Here is a 13,760-nt window from a genome sequence, read left to right as displayed (position 1 = left end):
TTGGACACGGCAAGGCGTTTATTTGTTTACAGGTGCCAGGTTTAGTGTCCCTCATTAGGCTGTTTGGTTTATGGCCCCTCTTGCAGCTATCCCGTGTTGAACAAGGGAGCCAATGTAGGTGAAAGAGGTGTGTTTTATGGGTCCCATTTCTGCATGCTCTTGTTAGCTGGTTGTGGGCCGGGAAAAAGTCACATGGAACCAAGCGACCACTTCCCAAGAGAGGAATGGCAGCCAGACTCCAGCCCTGTTATTGCACCAACTGTTGAAATGTTCAGAAGGACCTTACATATGACAAGTCTTTCGTTGGCGGTGATGCGGACGTGGTCACGGTTGAAACCACATCCTCTGAAAAGGAACCAAGGACCAATTTGGATTGTTTCAAGTAGAGAAGGACATTTCACAGTATTTTGTAAATGACTTATGAATGGACTGTATTTGCACTGTCACTTTAAAGATTAGAGTAAAAATTTTCTCCTGCTATATTAAAATTAGTGTTGCCAGTTCCTGATTGGGAAATTCTTGGAGATTTGGGGAGGTGGAGCCTGGAGAGGGCGGGGTTTGGGGAGAGTAGGGACTTCAGCGGGCTATAATGCCATACAGTACACCTTCCAAGGCAGCCAAGGGAACTGATCTCCGTGGTCTGGAGATCTGTTGTAATTCTGGGAGATCTCCAGCCACCACCAAGAGATTGGCAACCCTATTAAGATGCAGTTCATTGTGAAATACCATTTACAGGGACTCGTTCAATGTCTTGACTGTGAATGTAATTGTGCAATGTTTTGAATGTGTTAAATGCACAAGCATTTTAATGCTCTGAGATACTCTCTTTGGGTACATAAGATTTAGTTATTCTGTTAACAACACCCTTGGAGGTTTGTGTAGTATTTTGAGCAGACTGGAGATTAACACAGGCTAACCTGCTATGCCATTGAAATTCTTTGCTTAATGCATAGAGAACTTCGTTAGAATTTGATCCAGAGGAGTTAGCCGTGTTAGTCTGTAGTAGCAAAATCAAAGAGTCCAGTAGCACCTTTAAGACTAACCAATTTTATTGTAGCATAAGCTTTCGAGAATCACGTTCTCTTCGTCAGATGCATGGAGGGCAGAAGGAAATTTTGTTTTAAAAAAGCTTTGCTTTGCTTAATGCATAGAGAACTGTGTTAGATATTTAAAAGGCTTTGTAAATGAGTGTATACATATGTACTTAAATGTGTTTGTATTATTAAGATCCTTATTGAACAATTCATATGATACAACGTTTTGACTTCTGGTTTAGTTAAGTTTCATGGCTTGTTGTTTTTTGTTCAGCCTCCAGGGGGTGGCTGGAGATCTCCTGGAATTAGTAATCTCCAGACGACAGATATGAGTTCCCCATGGAGAAAATGCTTACTTTGGAGAGTGGACTCTATGACATTATATTCTCCTGAGACCGTTCCCCTCCCCAAACCACACCCTCCCTAGGCTGTTCCCCCCCCCTCAAATCTCCAGGAATTTAGGAACCCACAACTGGCAACTCTACTGCACTGTCCTCAATTACGTGAAAAATAAACATGCGTATAAATAAAAAGGAGCAGGTTTGTAGCTTGAGGGTGCCGTTGAACCTTGTTGGATAAGCAGATGGGGTGGCCAGGAGTGCCTTACACCAGCTTTGGTTGATGAGTCAGCTGGGCAAAAAAGATCTGGCCACAGTGGTACATCAACATTTCTAGATTAGACTACTAGAACACACTGTGTGTAGGGCTGCCCTGGAAGCGTGCCCAGAAACTACAACTGGTACAGAAGGCTGAGGCTAAAATGTTGAATGGAATGGGTTATAGGGTTGATACCACTCTAGTCTTGGGACACCTACACTAGCTTCCAGTTTGTTTCCAGATCTCATTCAAGGTGCTGGTATTGACCTTTAAAACCCTATACAGACCTATATTATGGTGTCCCCACTTCGGGTCTCCCCCTGCCACCTGAAGCTACTGGCAACCCAAGAAAATGTTTTCTCTGTCATGGCTTTGAGATTGTGGAACTCCCTCTCTGGTGAGATTCATCTATTGCCTTCTATCATTAGCCCTGTGCAGATGACCTGTCTACATGCAGACTGAGGGCCAAGCTACAAGTGATGCCTGACACAGGTTGGACACTTGGCAGCTTCCCTCAAGTTTTGATGGGAAATGTAGGCGTCCTGGTCTTGCAGCTTTGCTCTCCGACTGCTGTCCAATGGACTTTTCAACTGTCACTTGTCCAACGTTCTGCCAAGCTGCCTACATTTCCCATCAAAACTTGAGGGAAGCTGACAAGTGTCCAACCTGTGTCATTCGTCACTTGTAGTTTGGCCCTCAGTGTGTGGAGACGGAGAATAAGGGCCAAGCTTGAAGTGACAAATTGCACTTGTATGGCAAGTGAACAGACTCACGTGTATTCCTTCCTGTTCACTTGCGCTCCGCTTGCACTCCACTCGATCATATAGTGATTGAGTGGAGTGCAAGTGGAGCACAAGTGAACACATAGAGTCACTATGTGATTGAGTGGAGTGCAAGTGAAGTGAACAGGGAGGAATACACGTGAGTCTGTTCACTTGCCATACAAGTGTAATTCGTCACTTCTAACTTGGCTTTAAGTGTAAGCAGGCATGAGAACTGGGCTCGCCCCACCTCTGTGCAAATGTTATTTATTTGTTTAAAACATTTCTAGGCAGCCTTTCCCCCTAAATAGGATTCTCAAGGTGGCAAACATCAAAACAGTAAAAACACTGAAACAGCATTTAAAAGAAGGTCTGTATAAAACGTTTAAACAATTCAGTCAAAACATTTAGACATATAAACACAACACAACCAGGGAAGACTGCCACTTATTGGGAGTATGCCAAACAAAACAAAAAGTCTTCACCTGCTGGTTGAAGGCAATGATAGAGGAAGACAGATGAATCTCCCTGGACAGGAAGTTCCAAATAGGACTACCAGACCTCCTGCTACTGCAGGAGGTGTTTCACTGGGAAGGTGAAGTGGCAATGGGAGAAAAATATTTTTTAAAAAGCATCTTGGCATACTCTGCACCATGATGTTACTACTGGGGAAATCCAGAAATGGTGTTAAATACCCCTAGGAATTGTCAGAAATGCCATGCTTTTACCATAGAGTCTCTGGTGATTCCTAGAGCTACCCAACATTACTTCTGGGTTTTCCTGGAAGTGACATCATAGAGCCGATGACAATGAAGCCCCTCCCATCTCCCTGCCCCCAAATCTCCTAGCAGTTGCCAGGTACAGCTTGGCAACCCTAGTTCCAAAGTTTTGGGTCCAGGGTCCAGAAGGCCCGTTCTCATGTTGCCACCCATCTAGCCTCATGTGGCAGAGGTGACTGAAGCAGGGACTTCAAAAATGATCGGAGTGAACAGGTAGGTTCATATGGGAGAAGGTGATCCTTCAGAATTTCCATCTCTGATGTGTATAATGCTGCAGTGTCCACCCTCTGAAGTTACCATTTTCTCCAGGGGAACTGACCAATGTAATGTGGAGATCAGTTGTAATTCTGGGAGATCTCCAGTTTCCACCTGGAGGTTGGCAATGCTCTCCTCAGAGCTGCTGCTTGAGGCCATTCTCTCTCTGTGCCTCACAATAGAGCCCTGTTGCTGGATAAATTGGGCATAGTGTGAAAGGGCAACCAGCAATGCCATAATGTCACTTCCAGCTGCGTAACCGAAGGTGATGTCACCATGTTGTGGGATGGTCTAGGATTCACCTGAAATGTTATGGGTTTTACCATAGAGTTTCAGGCTACCCTAGAGCATCACACAACATGGTGGCATCACTTCTGGCTATGCGGCCAGAAGTGATGTAAAAGCATTGTGGGATGCTGTTAGGACAAGTCCCATCACACCCCGCTCTTCCCGGGCTGCAGCAACTGAGATTTTGTGTGATTCTGTTAGTCTAGATTCTATTTGTAGGCTTCAGATCACGGTTGTTGTGGTGGATTGTTTTAAACTTGTGTTTTCTTAATTATTATCCTGTTATCTGCTCCAAGTGATTTGAAGGCAGGGGGAGTCAGTGCTTAGGTAAGAATGTATTTAAGTACAAACAATCCTATGCTTTTAGACACACTTCCTTAGTGCTGTGGACAATTGCCAACTCTGGGATGGGAAATGCTTGGAGATTCGGAGGTGTGGCGCCTGGGAAGGGCGGAGTTTGGAGAGGGAAGGGAATTCGGCTGGGATACGACGTCATACCGAACACCTCCGGCGGAACTGATGCCTGTAGTCTGGAGATCCATTATAATTCTAAGAGATTTGCCAAACCCTAACTGGAGGTTGGCAACCCTAGGGTGTCGTGAGTTAGAAATGGAGAGGAGGAAGTTATTGTAAACCAGAGCTATAGTAAATGACTGCAACTCTATTGCTCTGGCAGGACGCTTCTCTAACAGTTTGCATTTGCAACCAACAAAACTTCCTTTTTGACAATTGTATGAAGATGCAATTTTTAAAAAACATGATCTCGCAAGCAACTTATTATCTTCATACGGAGAGTTCTGATTCCAATAATTTCCCATGGCACTGATCGCAGAGTTGCAAGGAACAACCCCAAATGCCATTTAATCCATGCCACCCCAACCCCACCCCACAAAGCAGGATTCTCTTCCCCGCCGTGTCCCACTATTAGAATCATGTACCTTTAAGAATTGTATAGAAGGGCAAATTCCACCCAAGGCAGCATTGTGCTGGCAAAAGCCACACCTGGTGAAATTTGCCCTTCTAAGCAGCATCTTATTTGCCCTTCTAAGCAATACGAGTGTTTGTTGTGGGGATAATAATGACGTAATTTTTAAGCTGCTCTGAATGCGTGTTAAGTTGTCCGGAAGGGCAGTATACACATTGAATGTTGTTGTTGTTGTTGTTGTTGTTGTTATCTTGAGGTGTAGCAGTTCTCTCCAGACCTGGCAACTCAGGTAGCTGTTGCCATTAACTGGACGTATTAGTGATGCGTCTGCAGGGCAAACGGTCCACGTGTTGTGCTCTGGATGGTCAGCAGGGGGCAGGTATTTGCAACGGTGCCCCAGTGGGCTGAAGTATACCGATTTTCTGCATTCCTGCCCCCGCTCCCAAATTATCAAAGAAGTTAATTTGGGATCTTTAGCTCCAACCGACATAATTTGGTAACATAATTTTTGTATATTGGTCTTGGTACTGTAATAAATGATGATGATGAGCTCCAACCAACCCGATCGACTACGGTGATCATCGGAGGATGGCCCTCTTCCCTCCAAGACCTGTCCCTGGTTGCGATTCTTTCCTTGGCTTTTAAAAACTGACTCACCCATGCAAGGAACAAGACTGATGTAAACATGGAAGATCCTGGTAGGCTCAAACCAAAGGCAGATGCCATTGTGTTATCGTGGCTAATACCCATCAAAGGACATGTCCTCCATGAAGTTGCCAAGTTAGAGCCATCTTTATCTTCTAGTGGTGGTGAGTCCCACAAGTCAGTGAAGTGTGAAGAAGAGTTTACCCAGTGTGTGACCTGCCAAACCGAATGCAGCTCGGCAATGAATTGTGGCCTGACAAGTGCTTGTGGGGATGGGAGAGGATTATTGTTGTTGTTGTTGCTGCTGCTGCTGCTATTGTTATTGCTATTGTTATTCCATTTATATACTGCCCTTCAGGACCACTTAATACCCACCCACTCAGAGCAGTTTACAAAGTGTGTTATTATTATCCTCATGACAATCACCCTGTGAGGTGGGTGGGACTGAGAGAGCTCTGGAAGAGCTGTGACTGACCCAAGGCCACCCAGCTGGCTTCAAGTGGAGAAGTGGGGAATAAAACCTGGTTCTCCAGGTTAGAGTCCTGCTGCTCTTAACCACTACACAAAACCAGCTCTCTATTGAGCAACTAGTTGGCTACTGCGTTTGCTGTTGTTCTGCATTCAGCTTTGCGGGCCATAAGTTATTCTGAAGTGTTTGCCTCTGGGGCAGACTCTCCCTTCTACTGCTATTCAAATTCCATGTACTCACTTGTCAGGTAGACTGCTCCTGCTGAAAGCAGCTATGAGAACGGCCTGCCAGCTCCTGCCACCCAGTGTCATATGCCTCTGCCTCTCTCCTCCCTCCACCTTCAAGGGCTGGATGAGCTTCACTCTTTCTATATGCGAGCACAGGGCCAGTTAGAACCTACTGTGGTGTCAATCTGCCTGGCTAGCTGCTCTCACTAAGCCTCTGAGCTGGTTGATATGTGGCTTTCCATTGAGAACATTAAGTAAAGCATTGCATAATTTAACTTCTTTAAAATAACTTATCACTCACTATATTGCATTCTATTCAATGTGCATCAGTGTAATCTTTGAATCATAGAAGGGATCTCAAGTGTCATCTAGTCCAACCCCCTGCATCATGCAGGAAATTCACAGGAGACAGGATCCTAGCCAAAGTGGCCTGGGGAAAATTCCTTCCGAACCCCGAAGTGAAGATTGGCAGTACCCTGGGTGTGTAAGAAGGGCCATGAGAACTAAGCACTGATGTAACCCTTCCTGCCCTCCCCCTCATGATCTGCCCAGGTTCACAGAATCAGCATTGCTGTCAGATGGCCATCTAGCCTCTGCTTAAAAACCTCCAAAGAAGTAGAGCCCACCGCCTCTTGAGGAAGCCTGTTCCACTGAGGGACCGCTCTCACTGTCAGGAAGTTCTTCCTAATGTTTAGCCAAAAACTCTTTTGATTTAATTTCCATCTGTTGGTTCTGGTCTGGTTGGTTTGGGGGCAATAGAAAACAGCTCCGCACCATCCTCTATATGACAGTCCTTCATGTACTTGAAGATGGTTATCAAATCACCTCTCAGTCGTCTCCTCTCCAGGCTAAACATTCCGAGCTCCTTCAACCTTTCCTCATAGGACTTGGTCTCCAGATCCCTCACCATCTTTGTTGTCCTCCTCTGGACTTGTTCCAGCTTGTCTATATCCGTCTTAAATTGTGGTGCCCAAAACTGAACACAATACTCTAGGTCCAACCGGAGGGATGTTGTCACTGTCCATCGCGCTGTGCGGTGTGGAGGGCAATATCAACTCCCCTCTGTCTGGAGAGCAGGGGGTGGGGCCACCGACTGCGTGACCATTTTCACCGAGGGCGATTTAAACTTTAAAAAACTCCCCCCTTGTTCCAGTTGACCCAAAGTGACGTCATTGTGCGGTCCTGAGTTCCACCACCTCTTTTCCCAGAAAAAAAGCCCTGACTGTAGCTATAGGTCCTGTAAACCTGGAAGAACCTATCAGAGAGCTAACCAAAAAAGGTAAGTTAAGGGGAGTGATCCTTTCTTTTGTTAGAATTCTGAAACAAATGCTATAGCCCAGTAAGGTCAGGAATCTGTAGAAGCAGGCTTTAGTGGAAGATGACACAAGAGGAGGCAGGTAGAGGACATTTTTGTACCCGCTAAATGGGCACAATGAGTGATGAACTTGTGGGGTTCGCTCCTCCAAGAAGGCATGATGGCTAGTGATTTAAATGGATTTTTAAAAAGCATTGGATGTATTCATGAAGGACAGGTGTATCAAAGGCTCTTAGCCCTGGGAGCAGAGGAGGTATACCAGATGTTCGGTACAAACAATTAGGGAGCTCTGTTTCTGCTCTGTGGCTTGAACCCAGACTAGATGTTTGCATGGCACAAGGATTTCCACCCACAGAGCACCATTTTCCCACCAAACATGGCAGCCTGAAATGCCACTCCTCGATTTTGTTTCTGTGTCCCCTCTCCACCAGAATTAGGCTTGGGGTAGCTGGTGGAGTAGAGAGGTGGGAAAATTGCACTTCTTGGCAAACATTCTTGCACCCATGGATCCAACTCCATGTGTGCATGCGTGTGGTCTGTGGCCGGTAGTTGTCGAAAACGAATCTTGAACTGGAGGAAACCTTGGAGTAGTCAAGGGAGATAGTTCTTGTTTCCGTCGACTTCTGCAAAAACTTTTTTGTTAGGACCTATGAAGGACACATGCTGGAATTCAATGCCCTTCACAAAGATGCTGAGAGGGAACATTTCATCAGGTGGCTCAGGCCAGTAAGCCAAGTGACATTCTGCAGATAAATGCAATCCTCCCTTCTGGTGTCTAGAACCAGTTTGATCTGGGTGAATAAAAAATAATAACATTTGATTTATATACTGCCCTTCAGGACAACTTAACACCCACTCAGAGTGGTTTACAAAGTGTGTTGTTATTGTCCACACGACAATCACTCTGTGAGGTGGGTGGGGCTGAGAGAGCTCTGAGAGAACTGTGACTGACCCACAGTCCCCCAGCTGGCTTCAAGTGGAGGAGTGGGGAATCAAACCTGGCTCTCCATATTAGAGTCCTGCTGCTCTTATGTGGAGATCCATATTCCAAATTGTGCTGGTTGAGAAGACAACTCGCAAGCAAAATACTTTCACTGCATGATCCTCAAAGGAAATCTTGTGACTACAAATAATGTAATTAAAAAAATCATTTTCTAGGGAGAAAGATTAGAAGATTTAAGAAGATTTCTACAATCCGGTTGGTGAGTGACAACAGACTGCAGAGAGAATTAAAGTTCAGTCAACTCAGCATGTGACTCCATTCAGCATGAATGAGGAACGCTTTTGTTTCCGTGAAACTCTTGTTTAAACACCTCTCCCAGTGAATTCTCTTATTTACGGAATTGCTCCTTTAAAATATCATTAGTAGGGCACTGGCCTCATCTTTAGGTGATGTAAAGCAGCGCCGCTCTGCAGAAATCTATTACGAGCCCTTCCCGGGATCATCGTGTTCATATTGCTAAATAGTTGGCTCGGAAATATTGAAATACCATGGCTGGGTCCCAGCTCTTAGCAAAATCAATAATCCATTTGGGCTGCATGAACGATCTTCCTCAAATGTAAATACCGTTCAAAATGCTCTTTAAAAGCCCAAATAGCTTCTTGGTAAGAATTAAGACTGACTTAAATCCACATATATTCAGCTTTTAGAGACTTGCCTTCACTTTAAAGTGTTTGCTTTCGGGTGTCACTTCTTATCTCTTCGCACTAGCTGTTTTTCGTTGGCACTATTAGCAGGGGGAGATAAGCCAAGGCAGTCAGATGGGTGGTGGGCCTGTTTCTTGAGTTGGAAAACAGACAAACCTTCTGCTAACTGTTGCTGAACAGGGAATGTTCGTCCATCGATATCGAGAAAGGAATCCTTCCAAGTTCAACAGAAATTACTGTCTGGTTCTTGGGATGAGAGTCTTTTCCTAGCTCCTTTTATTTGCTTCTGAACTCTCTTTTTAACATCTTTTGGCAAAGGACTTGTAGAAGATTCAGGGGGAACCTAAGGATCTGACATCAAATTGCACCCCTTAAGATTCTCACCCCGCATTAAGCAAGCAAAGTCGACTCTCCTTACCTTGAACTGAGTCCAGCCAGGAAGCCTCCTCCTTTGCCAAGTTTATCGCTTCGAGAGAGAGTGTGCAGAGATAACGACAGTGAAAACGCACATGCATTGCACCAGTTATATAGCCCAGGACTACACAGAGCCCGGCGTAAGTCATTCTGGCATTGCCTCCTCCTCCCAGTTCACACAAGTGCACTCTGCATTCCCAAGCAGACTCGGAAGGCAAGTATTCCGCCTTGCGGTTCACAAAACATCCCCTCCCCGCATTTTTCTGCTTTCTTGCCCCCCCCCCCCGTGTCTGCTTCTCCCCCAGTAAAGAAGATCCAGCTCTGAAAAGGAAAACACGTTGCATGCAGTCCTTCAGAAGTTAAGCAGACCGGAGTATTTTTGTGGCAGAGCTAAGCACATGTTTAGATCTCACTTGTTAAAATTGGTAAGATGCTTGCATTTGGGCGGGATCGTTCCCTCTAGCTTTTGAAGTGATAGAAGAAGAAAATGCCAAGCAAAACATTCCTCTGGGTCAGAGGAATAAACGAGGACTGTCAAAGTTACGAAGATGTAGATGGAGAGGTTCAATAAAGAGAAAAGATCCATTCCAAATCCTTTGGGGATCTTCCAGGGATTCAGATTATTATCATTATCATTATCAATATCGATATCGATATCCCGCCCTCCCCGCGAGTGGGCTCAGGGCGAGTCACAACAATAGATAAAATATACAGAGATAAAATCACAATAAATTAGCACAGTTTTCTAATAAAACACCTGCTCACCATATAAAAACCACATCACATCTGATGAAGGTGGAGGTGCGGCTTAACCACTCATGGTCGCTCATATTTGGGGGGTAGATGGTCAATACCCCCCCTACTGACATAGAGGAAACCCGGAGAGAGGCTTATTTGATGGAATCCCTGATGGCCTCAACCATACGCTGGCGGAACATTTCTGTCTTACAGGCCTGCCTGAAGGAGACTATGGACATTTCCACACACGTTGAATAATGCACTTTCAATGCACTTTCACAATCCTTTGGAAGTGGATTTTTTGTTCCACACATGGAAAATCAGATTCAAATGTTCACTAAAGAGTATTGAAAGTGGATTATCCAACGTGTGTGGAAGCAGCCAAGATCTTGGTGGGCCTGGGTGTCCTCAGACAGAGAGTTCCACCAGGTCAGGGTCAGGACCGAAAAGGCCCTGGCCCTGGTTGAGGCCAATCAAGCCTCCCTGGGGCCAGGGACCACCAGTAGGTGCTTACCAGCTGATCTTAGCACCCTCCGGGGAGTATATGGGAAGAGACGGTCCCTCAGGTATACTGGTTACAGACTGTTTAGAGCTTGAACCTGATCCGGAACTCCATGGGAAGCCAGTGTAGCTGCTGCAGAACTGGAGTTACGTGTGTCCTGAAAGGCACACCCATCAGGACACGGGCAGCAGTGTTCTGGACCCGCTGTAATTTCTGGGTCAGACTCGAGGGAGGCCCTGCATAGAGCGGGTTACAGTAATCCAGTCGGGAGGTGACTGTTGCATGGATCACTGTTTCTAGGTCACGGGTCGAGAGACAGGGAGCAAACTGCCTGGCCCACTGAAGAATAGGACTCCGCAGCCATTTATGATGACTCCTTGAATTAAGTGTGAGTTTCTTCCATGCATATAATCCAGCTGTACCAATGTCCCATTTTGCCCCTCAAGTCCTAGAGAAAAACTAAGGACTGCTCTAGGATTTCTGCACATAGGAAATCAGATGCAACCTAATTGCAGAGGATACGGAGAGCCGCGATGATTCAGAAATCGTAAAATATTTTTACAACCCTGTGCAACGGCTTGCTTGAGGAGGCCAGGGGAGCCCCCACCCTCCTGGCTTTCTGCAAATGATGCAAAACTGAATTACTCAAAAAGGCTTTTTACTCAGATAGGAAAATCAAAAAGAGTCCAGTAGCACCTTTAAGACTAACCAACTTTATTGTAGCATAAGCTTTCGAGAATCACAGTTCTCTTCGTCAAATGCATGGAGGGCAACTGTTTGCATCTACTCCTCCCTCCCCTCTCCACCTATATATCTGACCAGTTTCTTCTTGCCCTCCATGCATCTGAGGAAGAGAACTGTGATTCTCGAAAGCTTCTGCTACAATAAAGTTGGTTAGTCTTAAAGGTGCTACTGGACTCTTTGATTTTGCTGCTACAGACTAACACGGCTAACTACTTTTCATACTCAGATAGGAAGGCTGTATTGTAGGGAGGGAATCTAAGATGATCTGCTAATGAGGTAGGAACCATAGACTTCACCACTATGTTGCCTTACGTACTATCCATTTCCTTTAAATATGTGCCCCTATGAGCTACCTGTGCTTCATGTTGTCCCAGAATTATATTCTGTTTCAGCATTTCTTCAACTCTGTATCGGACTCTTGCTAATGTTATGTCTTTGTAAACTTGCGTTTATTTACCCTATAGCATTGTTTAGGGAAATGAATGTACTAATCTCACACTGTGTAATCCGCCTTGAGTCTCAGTGGGAAAGGCAGACTATAAATGACATAAATAAATACATAAAAATAAATTATACTGAATCAAAGTCAGTATTGTCCAAGACTGGCAGCGGTTCTTTGGGGTTTCAGGTGAAGGTAGGGTTGCTAGCCTCAGGTTGGGAAATGTTTGGATATTTTGGGGGTGGAGCCTGGAAAGGGGGGATTGGGGAGGGGAGGGACCTCAGCAGGTATAATGCTATAGAGTTCACCCTCCAAAGCAGCCATTTTCTCTAGGGGAACTGATCTCTGTGGCCTGGAGATTGGTTGTAATTTCCAGAGAGGCCAGCAGTGGAATTGGCTGCCTAGGAATGTGGTGTGTTCCCTCTCCGTGGCAGTCTTTAAGGAACGGCTGGATGAATGCTTGTCGGGGATGGGCACGGGTTGGAATTTGGCAACCCTAGGCAGATGTCTTTCGCATTACCTACTGCCTGGTCCTTTCGATTGGAGATGCCAGAGATTTATTTATTTATTTAATGTTATTTATATTCCGCCTTTCTCACTGAGACTCAAGGCGGATTACATAGTGTGAGATTAGTACAATCAGTGGCGAGGACAAGGGCAGGCATTTCCACACAGTGTCAAGAACATTTCCATAAACAATGTCATGGGGTAAAAGAATATAAGTTTACAAAGATATAGTGTTAGCAAGGACCCAGTATGGGGGTTGAGGAATTGCTGAAACAGAACATAGTCAATTCTAGGACTTACATTGAACAACCTAAAGCACAGGTAGGATATAGAAGTACATATTTAAAGCAACAGATAATATATAAGGCAACATAATGGTGAAATCTATGGTTTCTAACTCATTAGCGAAACATCTGGGATCCCTTTCCTACAATACCACCCTCTTAGCTGAGAAAAAAGGCCTTTTTGAATAATTCAGTTTTGCATTGTTTGCGGAAAGCCAGGAGGGTGGGGGCTCTCCTGACCTCCTCAGGCAGGCTGTTCAACAGGGTAGGGGCTGTCAGGTCTGTTGCCCACAGTCCCTCCATACTGTTACACATTCTAGATAGGATGTTGCAATAGCCTCGTGCACCTGTTCCCCTGTTGCTTTCCAGATTCCAGTACGGCGGATACCTTATCTCGGATGGCTCGCCGCAGCGGCCTTGGGGCAGCTCCATCCTGATACTCCCATCCTGCTACTGATTACGTTTCTGCTTGATGTGCTAAGCGGGTGGGGGACATGTGGAGGGATAGTTATAGTGTATCATGTATTCAATGCGTCATTCCTAACAAGGAGCCTGTGTACAGCCAGACGCCTTTAATTGCTTCTGTGTATCCTATGGAACTATGTATGACGAAGCCAAGATATCTCAATAAAACCCATTTACTCAAGAGCCTGGATTTCTTGCTGCAAGGGTTGGGAGTCAGCTTCAATGTATTCTGCCTTCCATAGACTGACAGGGGCCACCACAGAGAAAGCCCGTGTATGGGCTGCTGTTGATTTCGCCCATGTACAGGCTGGCACCTTTGAGAGAACCCTGTTCAGATGAACGAAGCTGCTGTGGACAGACATAGGGAGAGAGGCGGTCCCATAGGTACGCTGGACCAAGTCCGTGAAGGGCTTTGTATGTAATAACCATTACCATAAGAGCATGTAAAGTGTTATCAAGCCCCCAACAGCCAGACTCTTCCTCAGCTGCCTGGCTCCAGATACTGACTCCGCCCTGCTGGGGTAAAACCAATTAGCTCAGGGGTCCCCAACCCCTGGTCCGCGGACCGGGACCGGTCCGTGGCCTGTTAGCAACTGGGCCACACAGGTGAGTGGCGGGCAAGCGCAGAGCTGACGCCAGGGAGCAGGCGAGGTAGGTGGTTGCTGTCTTGATGGGACCATCTAGTTGCAGGAAAACAAGCTAAGGGCTCCCACTGATTCTGCATT

At 45.7% G+C, this 13,760-nt stretch overlaps 1 protein-coding gene across 1 annotated transcript in view; it reads right to left on the bottom strand.

The window, feature by feature from the left end:
- Window positions 1-9,456, bottom strand: part of SLC14A1 (solute carrier family 14 member 1 (Kidd blood group)) — a 38,662-nt gene extending 29,206 nt beyond the window's left edge. Inside the window, exon 1 of the mRNA XM_054986757.1 lies at window positions 9,361-9,456. The gene's annotated coding sequence lies outside the window, so the exon portion shown is untranslated. The remainder of the gene's footprint in view (window positions 1-9,360) is intronic.
- Between the last annotated feature and the right edge of the window lie 4,304 nt (window positions 9,457-13,760).

This window comes from Eublepharis macularius, chromosome 8 (genome assembly GCF_028583425.1).
Source record: "Eublepharis macularius isolate TG4126 chromosome 8, MPM_Emac_v1.0, whole genome shotgun sequence".
Lineage (NCBI taxonomy): Eukaryota > Metazoa > Chordata > Lepidosauria > Squamata > Eublepharidae > Eublepharis > Eublepharis macularius.
This window is presented reverse-complemented; position numbering and strand designations above follow the sequence as displayed.